This window comes from Cupressus sempervirens, chromosome 8 (assembly GCF_028749045.1).
Source record: "Cupressus sempervirens isolate cs-2001-9-10 chromosome 8, ASM2874904v1, whole genome shotgun sequence".
NCBI classification, from domain to species: Eukaryota; Viridiplantae; Streptophyta; class Pinopsida; order Cupressales; family Cupressaceae; genus Cupressus; species Cupressus sempervirens.
The window spans coordinates 328126649-328144223 of NC_143125.1; the positions used below are offsets into that span (position 1 = coordinate 328126649).

Genomic DNA, 17575 nt, shown 5'->3' on the forward strand with positions numbered 1-17575 from the left:
GAAAATTGGCATGAGTGTTCAATCCTGCATACTCTATCACACTGCAAATTTTCAACCCATGATGGATTCCCAGTCAAAAGATTTTAATTGCCGAACATCCATACTTCAATTACTCTACAGGCAAACAATGTTAAAAAACATAAACTGGGCTCGGGTTCGACATTATAAACTGGGTTATTGATCACTTGGGGTTTTGAAAACTAGGATATAAGTTCTTTGCCATGAAGAGGATATAATTCCATGTTTTGGGCTAATGAAGAATCACACGGCACATTTGGCGAATTTCCGAAAACAGGCACTTGTAAATTTTAACTGGCAAATGTGTCAAAAAGTGATTTTTGGCAAATGTACGGACATAAGAAAGTATGCAAATGGATTCATCATGACTTAAGAACTGGCATGCTTCAAGCATTTCTAGGACACAACACAATGGTACAATCCATTTAGGCTAGCCAATCATAAGATCAAAGTTATAACATGCCGAACAGGGGTACGGATCAATCTGGATACCTTAGCCGTAACAAAACAATGCAAACTGGGTTTTTGATCATGTTAGCAAACTGATCAAATGGATTCGACATGATCTCAAAATTGGAACATATGAAGTGTCTTACCCCTAGAACACAATGCAAAAAGAATTTTTTTATTTGGGTCAACTGGGTCAAAGATATGATTGGTCGAACAGGGCTTCCCAGAATTGTGAACAACTAGTTAAATGCACAAAACAGTAAATGACCAACTTTGCGGGGTGCAAAACCTAGTCAAACGGATTCGAAATGACTTGAAAATTGAAACATAGGTTCTCTATTATGGACACTAAACATCCCCAAAGTGACTAGTCATGACACAGTCCTGGGTAAAAGATATTCAGATGCAAACTGGGCCTCTGATCGCTATTTGACACTTGGTAGAATTGCAAATTTTGACACTAGCTCAAAATGGGACTTCACAGAATGATTCGGGATGGCAAAATAACATTGTGGATCATATGAATATGTCAAATGAAAGGTGTTAAGCCACTCAAACACCATCTAGGCCTCAAGCTACCAACTGACCACATGCATAAAAGGCACTTTAGGACATGATTTTCCAAAATTTTCAAAATGTGACTAAAAATGAAGCATGCAATTTTCAGTCCCAACAAAATCATCAGTCATTAGAGCAACACTCCTTAGCTAGGGAGTTTTTTCCTATTTAAAATTTTGATCTATGTGTCTCAAACAAATATTTGCAAATTTGTAACACTCTACTATCAAATCTACCAAAAACCTAAAGGAAAAATAGAATTGACAAATGGCACCTTTTCTATGATATCCTTTCCATGAAACCTCATTTTAGGTTTATTTTTGCTGATAGTAGTTCATACATTCCTTCACTCACAAAGGATACACATAAACTTGATCATGGATGCTAACTTGAGTGCTTAAATTCAAATCTCTCCTTCAATTCTTTGAAGATGTATGATTACTTCTCTCAATTAAACTTATATGAGTATGCACTTGTAAGATGCACAAATGATGGGATAGAAGTTTTGTATATACACTAATTCACAAATTGTGAAAACTAATAATGAAAGATAACATTAATAGTAAATTATATCGGATTCATAGATCAACTTTTTTATGAAATTTGATCAACATCTATGTTCTTTGTTTATGCAATTCAACCTGTCCTTAAAGATCATGATGATTCAATCAAATCAAAACATTATAACCTTCAAATCTTTCATTTCATTTGATGCAATAAAAATACTTGTATATCTTTAGACAATCTCAGTTACTAAGCTCATCCTTTGGATCATTCAAATATAAGGTTGATCAAACATTGCTGCCAAGGAATGACCACAACAATCTATACTAGACATACTCTTGAACTAGTCACTAAAAAAAATAGAGAATCCTCATACTACATTTATTGTTTATCATAACAATAATATCTCTTGGATTACATTTTATGTAAACTTGTGGATTTTACATTTTATCTTTTAGTAGAAGTTGAGAATGCATTGCTAGGGATGGAGATAGTTCAGTCTCCCTTGGAGCTCACTGTTCTTTCATCTTCATCTTGGGGATCAGCATCAACATTGATTTCAACAAACACCTTCTCCATTCTCATGCATTTAGAAAGTCCTCCAATGGCAAGGGGGTTCTCATAATCTTTGGCACATCATATCTGTTGATATCAAAGTTAATTATTGTAGTTTTTCCTTTGTATTTAATGCTAGCTAATGGCATATGCCTATTTTGCCTCTTCTTGAGTTGCATATGTTTTGAGATGGAGATTTTTCTTTCCTGCAACTCTTCCAATTCAAGCTTGCCACTACCTATTTTGATGATGCCTTGTTACTCCACTAGTAAGAAGAAGCTCCCCTGAAAAAACCACTCCTCCTCAGAATGGTGACATATTCATATTTTTCTTAATGTTGTATCTCTTCTAGATCTCTCTCATAATTTTCCACCAAAAAATTGGTGGGAGTTGAAGGACCCTAAAACCTAAGGGATCCCAAATCAAAAGCTCTAGTTGCTTTCTCTTCCATGTCATAACCACCCAAATAAACTTGTCAAGCCTTATGGGACTAGCTAGCTCTTTTCTCACTATTTTTTCCAAAGATGGTCTTCAAATCTTCTAGTCCACCTATGTCTTGTTACTCTACGGTATAGTGAGGTTTGACCTCCATAATCAAGATCTAGGATTCTTTCTCTAGCCTACTCTAGAAAAACTTCTATCTCAATTAGCTTACGCTTCTTTCTCCTTTTGCTAGTGGAGGAATCATCATTAAGATTGGGAATTTCATGAGAGGATGGTAATGTAGGGACAATGTGACAAATTTTGGTTTTGGCAACCCCTCTAACACTTGTGTTCTCCAATGGCTTGCCCAATCCTTGAGAAATTTGGAAATCACTAGAAGAAAACATTTTTTTCACCTCCTCATTGATGTCACTACTATTGTTGTATATAGTATCCATCGTATTGGAGTTGAAAGCTTCCAAAATGGCCTGTTTAGTTTGATTTCTTAGATTGTTGGGAATCTATAGATGCCTTGTTTCTTATACTCATGTCCTCTTTTCCTTGATCATTATCCAGAGTGGTAGTATTCTTGGATGAGAAGGGATTTTGATTCATATCCAATAGATTTTTCCTCCCAAAAGTTGCATCTATTGAAATGTGTGTGGCAGATCTAATATTTTCTAAAGAATAGATTTCTCCATAATTGATGGTGTTTTGAAGAAAGCTATATGAGTTTATGTCTATCCTTTAGATTGAACAATAAATCAATCTCAATAGAAAAACTACAAACAAACTTGGTATGGTGAGAAATCTTCCAATCTTCGTACAAGGAAGGAATATCAAAGAGAATACTTTGTAGAGAGGAAATGTGTTCTCCTTGAATTTTTTTATCCTCCATTAGGAGTGATTGTAAATTTTTAACGTTAATATTTGATTACTATTTTTTTAATAGATGTGTCAGATACACCTCGAGGAACAAAAAAGTCACATTAACCACACATTAGGGATGCAACTAAATTTCCTTATCAAGAAATCAAACTAAGATAATATTTATATTTGTACTATAAGGGTAAGGGTTTAGCCAGTTTAGCGAGTCTTTATAGAAGCACATATGATTAACTTTGGCCAGTTTAGCCACATCTAGTTTCAAACTCTTTAATACATCTAATTTTAGAGGTGACAAGTCATCCTCATGCAAGGAAGGCTTACAACTAAATTTCTATAGGAAGGAAATAATAGTTAATAGGGGTGCATTTCCATAGCAATTAACGAATCCTAATCCACTTTCACCAATGTCACATGATGTGCAAGAAAGTGTAAAGTGTTGAACTTTATGTTGTGTTGACTACAATCCCTTGGTGGAATGATAACTAACCTACCATTTAATGTGCTTGAAATAAGTACTTGATATAGATCAACTTTGTTAGGAAATCAATTAGTGCTTTCTCTCGGAGGGCACTTTAGGTTTGATCACATTGGATTTTGTTTAACTTAGGGCCAGATTAGCTTTTTGTTCACAAAATAAAATAGATTAGCCTAGTGTTGTCATTTCTGACCTCTCAAGATGTCTTCCCCTTGGTCATACTCGACTTAGGATCTCTTTAATATGGCATGACCTAGTTGGCTATGCCTTTTGGTCATATGTTTTTTGAAAATAGTATAATCTAGCATGAACTTGAATAGAAGACATCTTGTGCTAGAATTCAATTTGATCTCCCAAACTAATATTAGTTAAGTTTGTTTAGAGTTAGATTTTCTTTTGATTTTTGGACTGGTAATTTTTTTCTTTCTATTCTTCTTTTTAAAAAAAGTTTCTAATTATGTTTTCTTATCACATTTGTTATTAATTTATTAGTGAATCATTATAACCTTAGTCTAGCCTTTCATACAACATAAGTGAAACCTATTCTAAGTTATTTTATAATTTCATGTAATCACGACTCACTTTGCTGATGAGGACCTAAATCCCATGAGTCACAAAAGAACAAATATACTAATTTTATTTGAACTTGAACCCCATCTTTCTTAATAGTATTTGAAGGGTCTATCTATTGATCTACTCTCAACATATCTTATGATCATGGCATACCAAGGAACTAAGTCTTATTGAGGCATTTTGTTAATTAGTCATTGTACTATATCTCTATTTCTAGATTTTTTACACATGATAAAATAACCATAGCCCATGGAGTGACATCTCTTTGAAGCATTTTGTTAAACATATTAAGTGAATTGTTTTTAATTACACACTATACTTTAAATTATACTTACAAATTGCAAAGGATTAGTAAAGAGTTTGGTTTTGTAGTTATTTTCTTGAGCAACATCCTTAGTGTTTTAATAGATTCCAAATATTTTTAGGTGACACTTTTTCTCTTTTAGTTAACCATTATATGTTATATCCAACATTACTTATATAATTTATATTGTGTAGGCTTCATGATTAATTTATTGTGTTGAATAATTGATATTTCTTCTTTCCACTCAATATTTTATAGGGAAGCTTAAAAAATTTGTAGGCAATTCGACATTATGGAATACATGTGCCCAACTTGGTGTACTTATCACTAGACATATTTTGATATTTCATCCTCTTTAGGTGAAGATGCAAAATATACAAATGGTATTTTACTTAGTTATTATGCCTTGTTATTTAGAAGAAAAAAAGTCCAGTAAAAAATGTTTGCTAAAAATTCATTGATGTATTAGTCTTGTAGAAATTATATATATTAATAAACCATTTGTTTGGATATTTTTTAAAGTTAGGCTTAGGTATACTTGTTCAATTTTTTGGTTAGAAACTTCAAGTAAAAAAAAGACTTGCAATTATTATTAACTTCTTAATATATTAATACCCTAGTTGCCTTACATTCTGAATATGAAATGTAGTGCCCTTTGTTTTGCAAAGAGTTCACTATTGATGAATACCAGCTATATTATGCTCAACTAAAAGGTGTATATGTTGTTCTTTTGATTGCTTATGTGTTACAAGATCAAGATATAATGCTCATGCTTTCCATTTTAAATCGCTAGACATGAAAACTTTGGTTGAGGTTAGCTGCAATGTATTTGTATTCTCTTTTGATAAAAAAATTGCAGATAACATATTTTTCACTTTTATCATAATTTAGTTGGAACATTATGTGTGCTAAAATGTTGACACACTTCTATGAATCATTATATCTAATATTTCTCAAGAATAAGATCTCGAATGGTGTTCCATAGCTCTTTATTCATTGAGTACAATAGTTTGTAATGGAGGTCCTTAGTTTGAACTAATTTGTGCCCATGCAAGTACACCATAAAATGAGAGATTCAAAGAGGAAAAGAAATAGTGCTAGTCTCCATGATCATCAAATATGCATGTAAATGAAGATGCAAGCTAATCTAAATGATAACAATGTAAAGAAATGCAAGAAAGGAAATCTAATCTATGAAAGGAAATAACAATGCAATATTAACCTATGAAAACAAATATGACTCTAAGATAATATGAAAATGCAAGGATGAAACTTGATGATAGAAGTCATAAATACATGAGAGAAGAAGACAAGAAGAGAGAATTTACAATGAAGCTCCAATGTCCAAATCCTAAGGCCCAAACCCTAATGCTCAAAATCCTCCAAAATCACTCTCCAAACCTATAGCATAACAATAAAATCTTCCTCTATATTTCTCTATATCTTTCTCTATATCTTTCTCTCTATATCCACTATATGAAAATGAGAAGGAGAGGACTACTTATAAAGGAAAGTGTGGAGGTGGGATGCTTCTCACAACTAATATGGGATAATAGAGTTTGATCCATGTGAGACAAAATTCCACCAATGAGAAAATGGGAGTGTTTGAGAAGAAAAAAGGAAACAAGAAAAATTAAGGAATCCCACTTAGAAATATGTGCATTTAAGAGTAGATAAAAATGATTTATTTATTGTTATTTAATTTACTTTTTTTTTATTATAAAGAGAGATTTAAGTGAGGATTTTATTTAATTAAAAGAGATCAAGTTCTTTCAATCAAATAGGAGCTATTTTATTTAATTAAAAGAGAAGTTTTATTTTAATTAAATAAAACTTAAAATAAGATGATCAAACCTTAGGAAGTATTGAAATAATTAAATTAATTACAATTTGATCAAGGAAAATGATTTGAATTGGTTTGATAATATATTACAATGCATTGATTCAAGAAATTGATAAATTGATTAAAGAAATTGATAAATTGAAGAATAGGGGCCCATAGTCTAGGCGACCATTTCAGCGTGCATACATATGCCCCTCTTTGACTAATGTGTGATCATTTAAGGAATACATGTAGTCAAAGAATGCAGTTGAAGTGTGAGATCAATTTGGGATCACAAAACAAGACAAACTTGTGGTCAATTTAGGAATACACCAAGACAAAGAATATAATTTTGATAATAATTTTGTTTTGACAAAGACAAGGTTTTCCTAGGTGGAACAAAGATTGGTAAAGTTAAATAAAGGATTGTATTTTGATAGGTACTACCCCCTCGTGATCAAAATTTAAATGAAATAGAGGAAAAATAACAAATTGATAAATTTGATCAAATTGAACTAAAGATAAGGTTCTTGATGTAAAATAAAATATGTAAGGGTCATAGAACCAAGGTAGATCACCAAGCATGAAATATTATGCCCCAAAGTTGAACTAGAAGAAAAGAAGTGGGGTGAAAACAAATGGAAGAGGTGGAAAGAAATGTAAATAAGAAAGAAAAATTGCCTCAAGAAAGAGAATGCCTTAAAATCAATCAACAATTTAAGAGAGAAAATTTTGATTGAGATTTTGAAAGAAGATAAGGAAATAAAGATCAAACATGACTATAGTTGATTAAAAGTCCACAATAAAGATGAAGGAAAACCCTCTCAAAATCATAATATAACCTAAAAATGCAAAGTATCATGAAGTCTAATAATGCAAGATACATGAGAATGCAAAGGCATACTTGCAATAGAGAAATTGTAACATAGGATTGTATGCATGTATTTGTGGGCCTCTAAACCTCACACACACTTCAATGTGGTCCTTACCTGTGAATTCATCTTGGAATGAACACGAGATAGTTCATCCAAGAGGTCCAATAGTGCAACCCATTGCCTTCTATCTAGAATGATTTTTCCTGTTTATGCTCTCAGAATCAAGATGTAGGCAACCATACCTTTCTAGAATGAAGGTTTTTAGAATGCAATTAAATCTAGATGATGTGCAATTAGTCTATATGAAAGATGCAAGTAATCTAATAACATATAAAACAAATTAGACTATATGTGTGCATATTAAATCTGTATGATATTAAATCTAAATAATGAAAAGCTTGTGATAATAGTAAGCAAATGAGTGCACAATTTGACATAAATTTGATGCAAATTCCATTCAACCTTTTTGTAATGAGGACTCAGGAGTCTCTTAAATAGAATTCCTGGAATCCATCAACAATCGAGACCCACTCAGATTGATGGTCAAGATTGAAGCCAAGATTTAGTCAAAGTGGAATGTTCCAAATATAGATGCAGTTAACTAACTCAGATCTTGAGTGCAAGAAATAGTTAACTCAGATTCACTTTAGTGTGAGAGTAAGTGAATCAAGTCACTTCTAATTCAATGAGTAGTTAACCAAGAATTTCCATTTTGAACTGAAAAATAGAAATTGGGAAAGATACTCAATTTAATAAAATGAGGTATGACCTCATAAATACCCTTTCTATTTAATTGAATAATTAAATTCAATTAATTAAAATAAGCATAATTATTAATTTTTTTAAAAAATTACTTAGTACATTAGCCTTAGGAGATAATTTAATTTAATGAAAGTATAAATACTTTAGACTAAATTAAATCTTAATCAATAGGTTTTAATGTGACTAATATGAGTCAATACTTTAGGAATTAAATAAATAGTATGATTAATATAGACTTAGGGTTTTCTACATTTGGCAATTAAGCCAAGTAGCAAATATCAGAGTAAGAATTGCCTAGTGGAATAGGACTTCAGAATTGATCAGAATAGACTAGAATTGGTGATCATGGCAATGAGCCAATTTTGAGGTATTACAAGGATTTTTGTTTATCATTTATTAGAGAATGTTAAGGAACTTATTTTCATAATTGAGCCATTATTAACAAACATCATAAAATCAAACAATCATCACTAGTCACAAGCGCAACTCTGAAGATATGAATGTGATATATATTAGATTGGAATGTGCAAAGATTCTTACACAAGCATCAAATACATAAAAGTCAAGGTGATTTTGATTTTAGTTTACCTAGTTTAATGTAGAAAAACCATGCTCGCATCAAGGCATAGATTTTGGGATGAACATAAGAATGGCTTTGCAAAAATAGTCAAGGGTGATGCCTCAAATCTCCTAAGTGTTTCAAGGGGACAACAAGACACACTCTAGAGTTTTCAGACCACACCCACAAGTAGAAAGAAAAGAAAAATATGTCCCATGCCCTAAGTCCTCTAGTCCATGACATCCTTGAGAGACTATTAGGGAGAGAACACTCAACAAATAAATCATCGTAGACAACACACAAAAGAAAAAATAAGCCAACAAGTCTCAAATAGTTTTATGTGTGTGTGTGTGTGTGTGTGTGTGTGTTTCATATGACTATTTTTGTTAGGACATCAAATCTATCAGTGAGAAGCATCACAACATCCTTGAGTGTAGAAAAGGTATTCGATAAGCATTGAGAAACACTATTTGCAAGAGTTACCAAACAAATGCCAATGCAACAATGAGACCCTAGATAAAGAAAAATACCACCTATGCCCCCTAGACCTAGACTAGGATCAAATCCAAAACTAGGAATTCCAAAAGGACATCTGAAGTGAAATGGATTAATCTTAGAGTCCAAAATGATATGCTAATATACATAATTACAAGGGTCTCAAGTAGCACTTGTTTCTAAGTTTTCACCACTTGGAAAGATTTTTTTTAGGGCTTTTTATAAAACTTTTTTGTATTTTTGAGATATCTCTTTTTTTATTTGGTGATACATCAAAGCTCCTATTGATAGGTTTTCAATAAGATAATCATTTTTGCAGGACATTTTATATGCTTTTTAGGATTTTTTAGCATCATATATGATTTTTAATTTTTTTTTAGAATGACTTAGAGATTACTTACTCTCAAGAAAGATCACATCATTTTGTTCCATTTTCAAGGAAGGTGTAAGGTATGATGTAGTAGCAAGGTAGATAAGATGGATAAGCAAACAATAATGCATGAAGTAAGTGAGAAGTGATCCTCAGGGACTAACTCCACAAGAGTAGCCAAGCTAGGGAAAGATACCCATATGAAGCATGTGTTGGACAAGAAAAGAAAGCCATGAAAAGAGATAACATGTGGGATAAGTAGTGAAAGCTAAAAAGTGAGAAGCATGAAATCATGTAGTGCAAAAGAGAACACATGTCAAGAGGCCTAAGAACCATTTTTTGAAAAAATGTGATCAAGACCAAGGGGTCAAATGGATAGGCTAGAAGTAGGATAAAGTAATAGGAATGAAAGTAAATATGTAGGCTCTGAGTGAATGAATAAGAAAAATAGGGAAGTTCATGGATAAGATAGCCAATATGCAAGGATAGGTCAACATTGTCAAGATCAAAGAGGAAAGAGGGAATATATGGATTAGGGAATAATTATACATGATGCCTATTTACCAAGTTTTTGTCATGGTACTTATCCAAGGTGCCACAAAAAGTGGTTTTCACCATAGAAAAAATCTATTTCTCTTTACTCTTGCTACCAAGGTGCCACAAGAAGTAGTTTTCACCAAGGTAGATTTTTGTCTTTTTTTAAAAAACTTTTTTTATAGAAAGAGCTCAAGTTGTTTCAATTTAGATAGTGCTCCTATAGAAAGGATAAATCATGATAAGCCAAGACCATAGAAAGGTATGCTCAAAGATGCTAATAGGGTGATGGAAAGGAGATGGTAGGTAATGTATATGGAGGACAAGGTTTTATGCTTTGGAAAGATAGAAGGAATATGAATAGTACATAAGTGTAGGCTTGAAAAGATTGCATATGGGTCGGTGAGAAAGTAGGAAAGATCAACACTGACACACAACTTTAAGGGTTGTGAAGTGATGGATTAATCATGGAGGAAATAGCTTGAGGTTTAGATGTATGAGGAAGCAAGAGACTTTTAGAAGATGGAGTGGAAGCCTTTGGAAGCTTCTTAGGAATATTTTTGGAAGAAGATGGACTGGAAGCCTTTAGAAGCTTGAATGCCAAATTTGAAGTATTTTGAATATTCAAGTGTTTCAAACGAGACTTCGGAATCCATATAGCTTTAGATTTTTCTTTTCCTTTGGATGCTTTAGAACACATTTCTTCAATGATGGATTTAGTAACCCATATTTGGTTTGATTCATCTCTTTGGGTAGTGGATCTTTGTGGTCTCTTGAATGATATTTTTTTTCCTTTCATTCACATGTCGATTAGATGGGACATAGTGATATTCATTTTTCAATGGATTCTTATGTTTGTTCTTAAATTGATCATCCAAATTGCTTCCAAAAGACTTGGGATTTGTGGATGAATAAGAATTATATGACTAGTTCATGTAGATAAATGAATGAGAATTCATCAAGGATGGGTGTCTTTGTTGATCTCAAGGTATGATAGGAAAGCTAGGAGATGAGATATGAGTGAAAGTATGTGATGGAGGAACAAAAGGTCCCAATATAGATGGAAGGTTTGAAGGCTCTAACTTTGATGGATAAGGACCAAGGATAGATTTAGGAGATGTGAAGTGATAGTGAATAGGAGTATCAACATCTTTAGGGTGAGCAATGTCACCAAGGCCATCAATAGATTCATGAGCATCTTTAATAGGAGCAAAACCTTTGACAGGATTGTTTGAAGCTTGAGCATAGTTTCAAAGTGAATATGGAAAAGTATAACAAGGGATACTTTGATCTTGACAAGTTTCTTTAGATAAAATAGGCATAAAAATTTATTCACAATTTTCAGTAAGCTCAAGAGTAATAGTGGAAGTAGTTTCTTTTTCATACTTAGGAGGTGGATAACGCATAGGATATGGAGGGGTAAAATATGAAGGGGTGCTTGATCTTGATTTTTTTGAAATTTTTATTTTTATATTTTTTAGAGTCCTCTTTACATGGAGCCACTTGTAAGGATAAGGGAGTATATAAGGTTTTCATGATAGGATCTTGAAGGAGTAACGAAGGACTAACTAAAGTGGGCATAGTAGATATAGTGCTACATGAAAAGGGTTTTCAGCCAAGTGTAGATTAGCTTGAGTTTCTTTAAGAGGTAGCCCATGAGGATAATTATAGGGAACCACATGAAGAGCATTAGGACCTTTGTTTGATGGAAGAATGTTGGATAGCTTTGAAGTTTTGGGAGATGTACAAGTATTGGAAGAAATGGAGGTATTAAGGAAACCATCACTTTGTTGGATACAATTGGTTAATTTTGTGTTGTCTTTGATGTTACATAAATGCCATATCATTATCAATTAGTATATGTTGAGCTCACTCAGGTAGTGAAGACAATTCTCAGTGTCTATCAAGCATTCCTATTTTTCCTAGTGTATAAGGTAGTGTCTACTGAGTTCACTTGGGCATTGAAAGAAAAGTTATAGAAAATGGGTGTTAACTGAGCTCACTTGGGCAAAAAAGGAAAGTTGGTTGGAACTAGTGTTAATCAAGATCACTTGGTTTCCAAAGGATTTTCATAAGTTTTTAGTGTTAACTGAGCTTCTATTGGTTAACAAAAGAAATCATTTTAGAGTTAGTTTCTATTGAGTAGGGTCGGCTAATGAAGGATTTTCTTATTTTTTTGTGTTAAGCTTAATTGATTTATCTATTCATTCTAGCTGACTAAGGTGATGACTATTGATTATTCTAAGTTGTATTTGAGATAACTTGACAAAGTGGAAGATATAAGCATAAGGTCAAGTTGTGATTTCAAAGTGTGGAAGTGAATGTGTGAATTGTGGTGATGTGATTGAAGATCTAATGATGAGCAGAGGAAGCACATTTGAAGGATAAGAAAAGTATCCTTATGGTGTAGCAAAGCCATATTCAATTAGGAAGGATCAAGTACAAGCTAGAGAAGAGATCTAAAATCATAAAATTAAGTTGCATTCAAATTAGTTCATCTCATTATTACACTCTAACCATTGTAGCAGTGATCTAAATCTCCTAATAGAGTTGACTTAACAACTATTTGTAAATCCTCTAACAAGCTGGCAATTCCATTGAATTGTTCTCAAGACCTCTAACATGGTCACTCCTAACAAGGTGATTAAATCCTTTAATAGGGTCACACCTAAAAATATGTTTTGTAACCTTTAACAAGGTTAGCTCCTAAGAGGGCTCACTTTAGAAGAGTGAAAAATAGTAACTAGTTGCTATTGGTGGTTTTTTTTGAAATTGAGTTTCCATATTAAATCTTGGTGTCAAATGTGTTCATGCTATTTTCTTTATGTGTTTAAAAATAAGTTAAAGTAATGATAACCACAGATAACATCTAATGATTTATGTGTTAATCATTTAATGAGCTAATCCAGTTATTACCGAGTTATAGTATTTTGTGTGTTTACTGAGAAGCAACAATATTTAGTTATTAGTTTACATTTTGTACTAGCATCTAAGAGATTTGGGATTTATCTTTTTAGTAATTGATTCACCCCTCCCCTCTTAGTTACTACTCTTATATTTCCAACAATTGGTATCAAAGATTTTGGTGCTTGTAGAGAAGGTTTCAAGAACCTAAACTAAAGATCAGGATGTGTTACAAAAGAAAGATTCCCAAGCTGAATAGAGACAATTTTACAGCATGTTAAGAACTAATGAGGTTACATCTAGCTACCATTAGTGATTCAAGTTTCAAGTATCTTGATTTTGAATATAAGACTCCCACTAGAACATTATCAATTGAAGACATTGCTGAAAAGAAGATTCATAATATCATAATGATTGATATTGCATCTACTCTCAGTTATGCTAAATTTGATGAGGTAAAAGATCACAAATCTACCTTTGAAATGTGGAAAAAACTTAAAGATATCTATGGAGGAGATGACAATGTGAGAAGAGCCAAAGAAAAAGCCTTAGAGGACAATTTGATCAAATGATAATGAGAGAAGATGAAAACATTGAAAAATATGTGGAAAGAATCAAAGCCAGTGTAAGTGCTGTTAGAAATACTTTAGAATAATTGAGAGGGGGGGTGAATTAGTTATTCAACGTCCAAATGTCCTATTCAAACTTTTCATCAAGTAAAGTGTGCCCATCAAACTTATTCATTCATCCAAGCTTTAACTTTCCTATTTGACAAGTTATTGTAAATCAACATGCAAGCATAACACATGAAAAAATCAACACATAACTTAGTGATTTACATGGAAACCCAATTTAGGAAAAACCACTAGTAACATGCTACTCAACTCTCACTCTTCTAAAGTGATGCCCTATAAAATGCTTTCCCCATTAAAGGCTACAACACACTGTTAAATGTGACATGGTTAAAGGATTTAACCACCTTGTTAGAAGTGGGCCTGGTTAGAGGACTTTAGAACATTCACTTGGAATGCCACCTTGTTAAAAGATTTACAAATGGCTATTAGACCAACCTAAGTCCATAGGATTTTCTTTTACCTTAACTAATACAATTACTAGAGAGTAACAATAAGGGGTTTTGACTTGATTACATCATACAACTTAACTTGCAAATTTTAGATCACTCTTCAACTCATAACATTGCCTAGCTTTTAGTCTCTATAACTCTTGATAGCTTGCCCTCCTTTCAAGCTCTGTCTCCTTGAGTCTCCATGCTCAATGTACCAATGCAATCCTCAATTTTTGACCACTTGTTGAAGTAGAGTCTCTATTCTCTATTCTTCCTTCTCCTAGATGTCTTCTCCTTGACACCCTTCAATCACTTCACAATTTGGCACACCAACAACTCTTGCTTCTTGGTATATGTCTCCTTAAATAGAAATCTAGAATTTCATTTCCTGCTCAATTCTTCCCTCCTTTAATTTAAATTCATATGGATTAGGTAGGATTCATTGAATCTAACTCACATTTTTCTTCTTTTAGAAACATCATGAAGAATCCCCTTGAATTCACTCAAAACACATTTTACTTTTAGAAACATCATGAAGAATCCTCTTGAATTCACTCAAAAATGGTTTACATACAATTATGTGCTACTAACTCATCATCCTTATCCTCCAATTGGTTCAAAAAATTCAAGGTAACAACTTTGTCGGCTTAGATTTGGTGAATCTTTAACATTTCCAATAATGTAGTAGCTCGTCACTATTGAAATTTTAATGCTCGACACATCCTGTGTTACTTAGCATCAACTATGTTTTACTGATGCTTGTCACCTATTATGTTACTCGACATTAGCTAAGGTTTTCTATTTGCTCAGCTCCTTCTATATCACTCAACACTTGAACTTCACTTAGCACCTAAAGTTCACTTAGCACACACTAGATTTTACATTTTCTCGGCTCTAACTAAAAATTTTCTCCACTTAAACTAGCTTGCTCGGCACCCATTGATGAACTTAGTTTAAGCTTTGCAGTTGACCTTGTTCCATCTTATACTTCTAGTTTTTTTTTAGTGTGGCTAATCTCTATATCTTTGAGTATGTTATCAATACATCATTTAACCATTGTCTTAGCTAATCCTTGCACTTCATTACAAAATCATAACTCAACCTTTCCCTTAGGTGCTTTTGTTACATCTTGTTGATTAAATCCTCTTCATCAATCAACTAAGTCATAGTACTTGGATATTATAATAAATTGTCATTCCTTTAAATAGCAGGATTGACATCAATGACAAAACAATGATTGAAAATATTCTTTTAACAAAAATCTCCCTCTTTCAATCAATCTTCTTTACACAATGGTCTTTTCAATTAGATTTCCAACAATCTCCCTCTTTGGCATTGATGGCAAACCAAACTGATCAACCATTAGACCAAACTATTCAACCATGTTAACAAAATGCAATGCTAACAAGGCTACAATAGTAAGTCAAATGCCAAAAAGAAATTTTGTCACATCTTCCTCTTTGATTTGTTATCTTGATTGCTTTACTTCAACTTCTCCCTCTTTGCTATTATATCCTTTTTTATTTCCTTTCTACCCTTCTTTCATTCTCTCCCTCAATCTTCATTCTTTTTCATTCTTTGTCTTTTTGAATGCTATTGGTTTTTTGATTAGTTTCTCATTTCTCCCTCTTTGAAAACAATGCCAAAGACATATTAACATCTGAACATCTTTTAACATGCAAGTGTAGTATTTCTAGGTTCTTTCAATTTCTCCCTCTATCACCTTGCTTGTGATTGATTTAGAACTTCATCACTTCAATTACTTTAGGCATGAATTCTAAAAGTAAATATCCTCTGCATTAGTGTGTAATATTTTAACAATTAGCTCATTTGATGCAGGGGAGTCTTGCTTTTACTTTAAGTAGCCTTGGTTAGGGGTATCACCCCTAACTTACCTCTAAGATACTCAAAAGCATCTTTAGGTAGTGCTTTTGTGAAAATGTCAGCAATCTATTCTTTTGAGCTAACATATTCCATTTTCACTTGTTTGTCTTCCACCAATTCTCTTACATAGTGATACTTTATTGCAATATGCTTGGTTTTGGAATGCATTATAGGATTCTTTGATATGTTGATAGAACTTTTATTATCACAATAAAGTATCATAGGCTCATTCACTTCTTCTTTCATACCTTACAACACGTGTTTGATCCATACAATATTAGTGCAATTAATAGTAGCTACAACATTTTCAGCTTCTGTCGTGGATCGTGAGGTACAAATTTTCTTTTTGCTGGTCCAAGTAATCAATCTTCTTCCCAAGAAAAGTGCTCCTCCACTGGTACTTTTTCTATCATCAATATTACCTCCCCAATATGCATTAGTATATGCTCTTAGTTCAAACTTTTCACTCCTCTTGTAGTATAAACCAAAGTCATTAGTTCCTTTTACGCACCTCAATATTCTCTTTACTGCCATAAGATGATTTTCTCTTGGATTTGCAAAAAATCTTGCCACTATTCTAATAGCTAATGCAATGTATGGTCTACTATTTACAACATACTGCAACTTTCCAATCATTGATCTATACAATGTCTGATTCACTTCAAATGACTCATCATTCTTTGATAACTTATGTCCTATCACCATTGGTATGTTGATTGGTTTTGAGTCTTCTAATCCAAATGTCTTGAGTATTTCTTTGATGTATTTTAATTGGGTCACAAATATGCCATGCTTCAATTGATGTACTTGCAATCCAACAAAGAATTTAATTTCTCCAAACATTGACATTTCAAGCTCATGTTTCATTTGATCAGCAAAATCTTTGCATAGAATACCTTTTCCTCCAAATATGATGTCATCAATAAAGATTTTAGATATCAAAATATCTTAACCTTTTTCTTCCTTGATATATAGGTTGTTGTTGTCATTTGTTCTTTCAAATCCTATCTTCACAAGATATTTGTGCAATCTCTCATACCATGCTCTAGTTGCTCATTTCAAACCATAAGGAGCCTTATGCAATTTGCAAACCTTATCCTTGTTGTTGTCATCAAAAAATCCCTCCGGTTGTTCTATGTAGACTTCCTCTTCTAGTATACCATTTAGAAATATATGCTTCACATCCATTTGGTAGACCTTGAAACCTTTGTAAGTAGCATATGCAAGTAGTGTTCTTACTCCTTCCATTCGTGCAATAGGGAAAAATGTTTCTCCATAATCCAGTCCTTCTTCTTGTGCATAGCCTTTAGAAACTAGTTTGGCTTTGTTTCTTGTTATCTCACCATTCTCATCAAGTTTCTTCCTAAAAACCCATTTAGTACCAATTAAATTCTTATTAGCTAGTCTAGGAACTAGGGTCTAGGTTTTGTTCTTCTCAATCTAGTCTATCTCTTCTTCCATAGATTTATACCAATCATCATCTTGAAGTGCATCTTTCACTATTTTGGGCTCAACCTTGCTCAACAAGCATGATTCATTTCTTAATCTATTCCTTG

The 17575-nt window shown here is 32.8% G+C and overlaps 1 pseudogene; it reads right to left on the minus strand.

Moving 5' to 3' along the window:
- Nucleotides 1–1977: 1977 nt before the first annotated feature.
- LOC149542690 (uncharacterized) lies at nucleotides 1978–3406 on the minus strand (annotated as a pseudogene).
- Between the last annotated feature and the right edge of the window lie 14169 nt (nucleotides 3407–17575).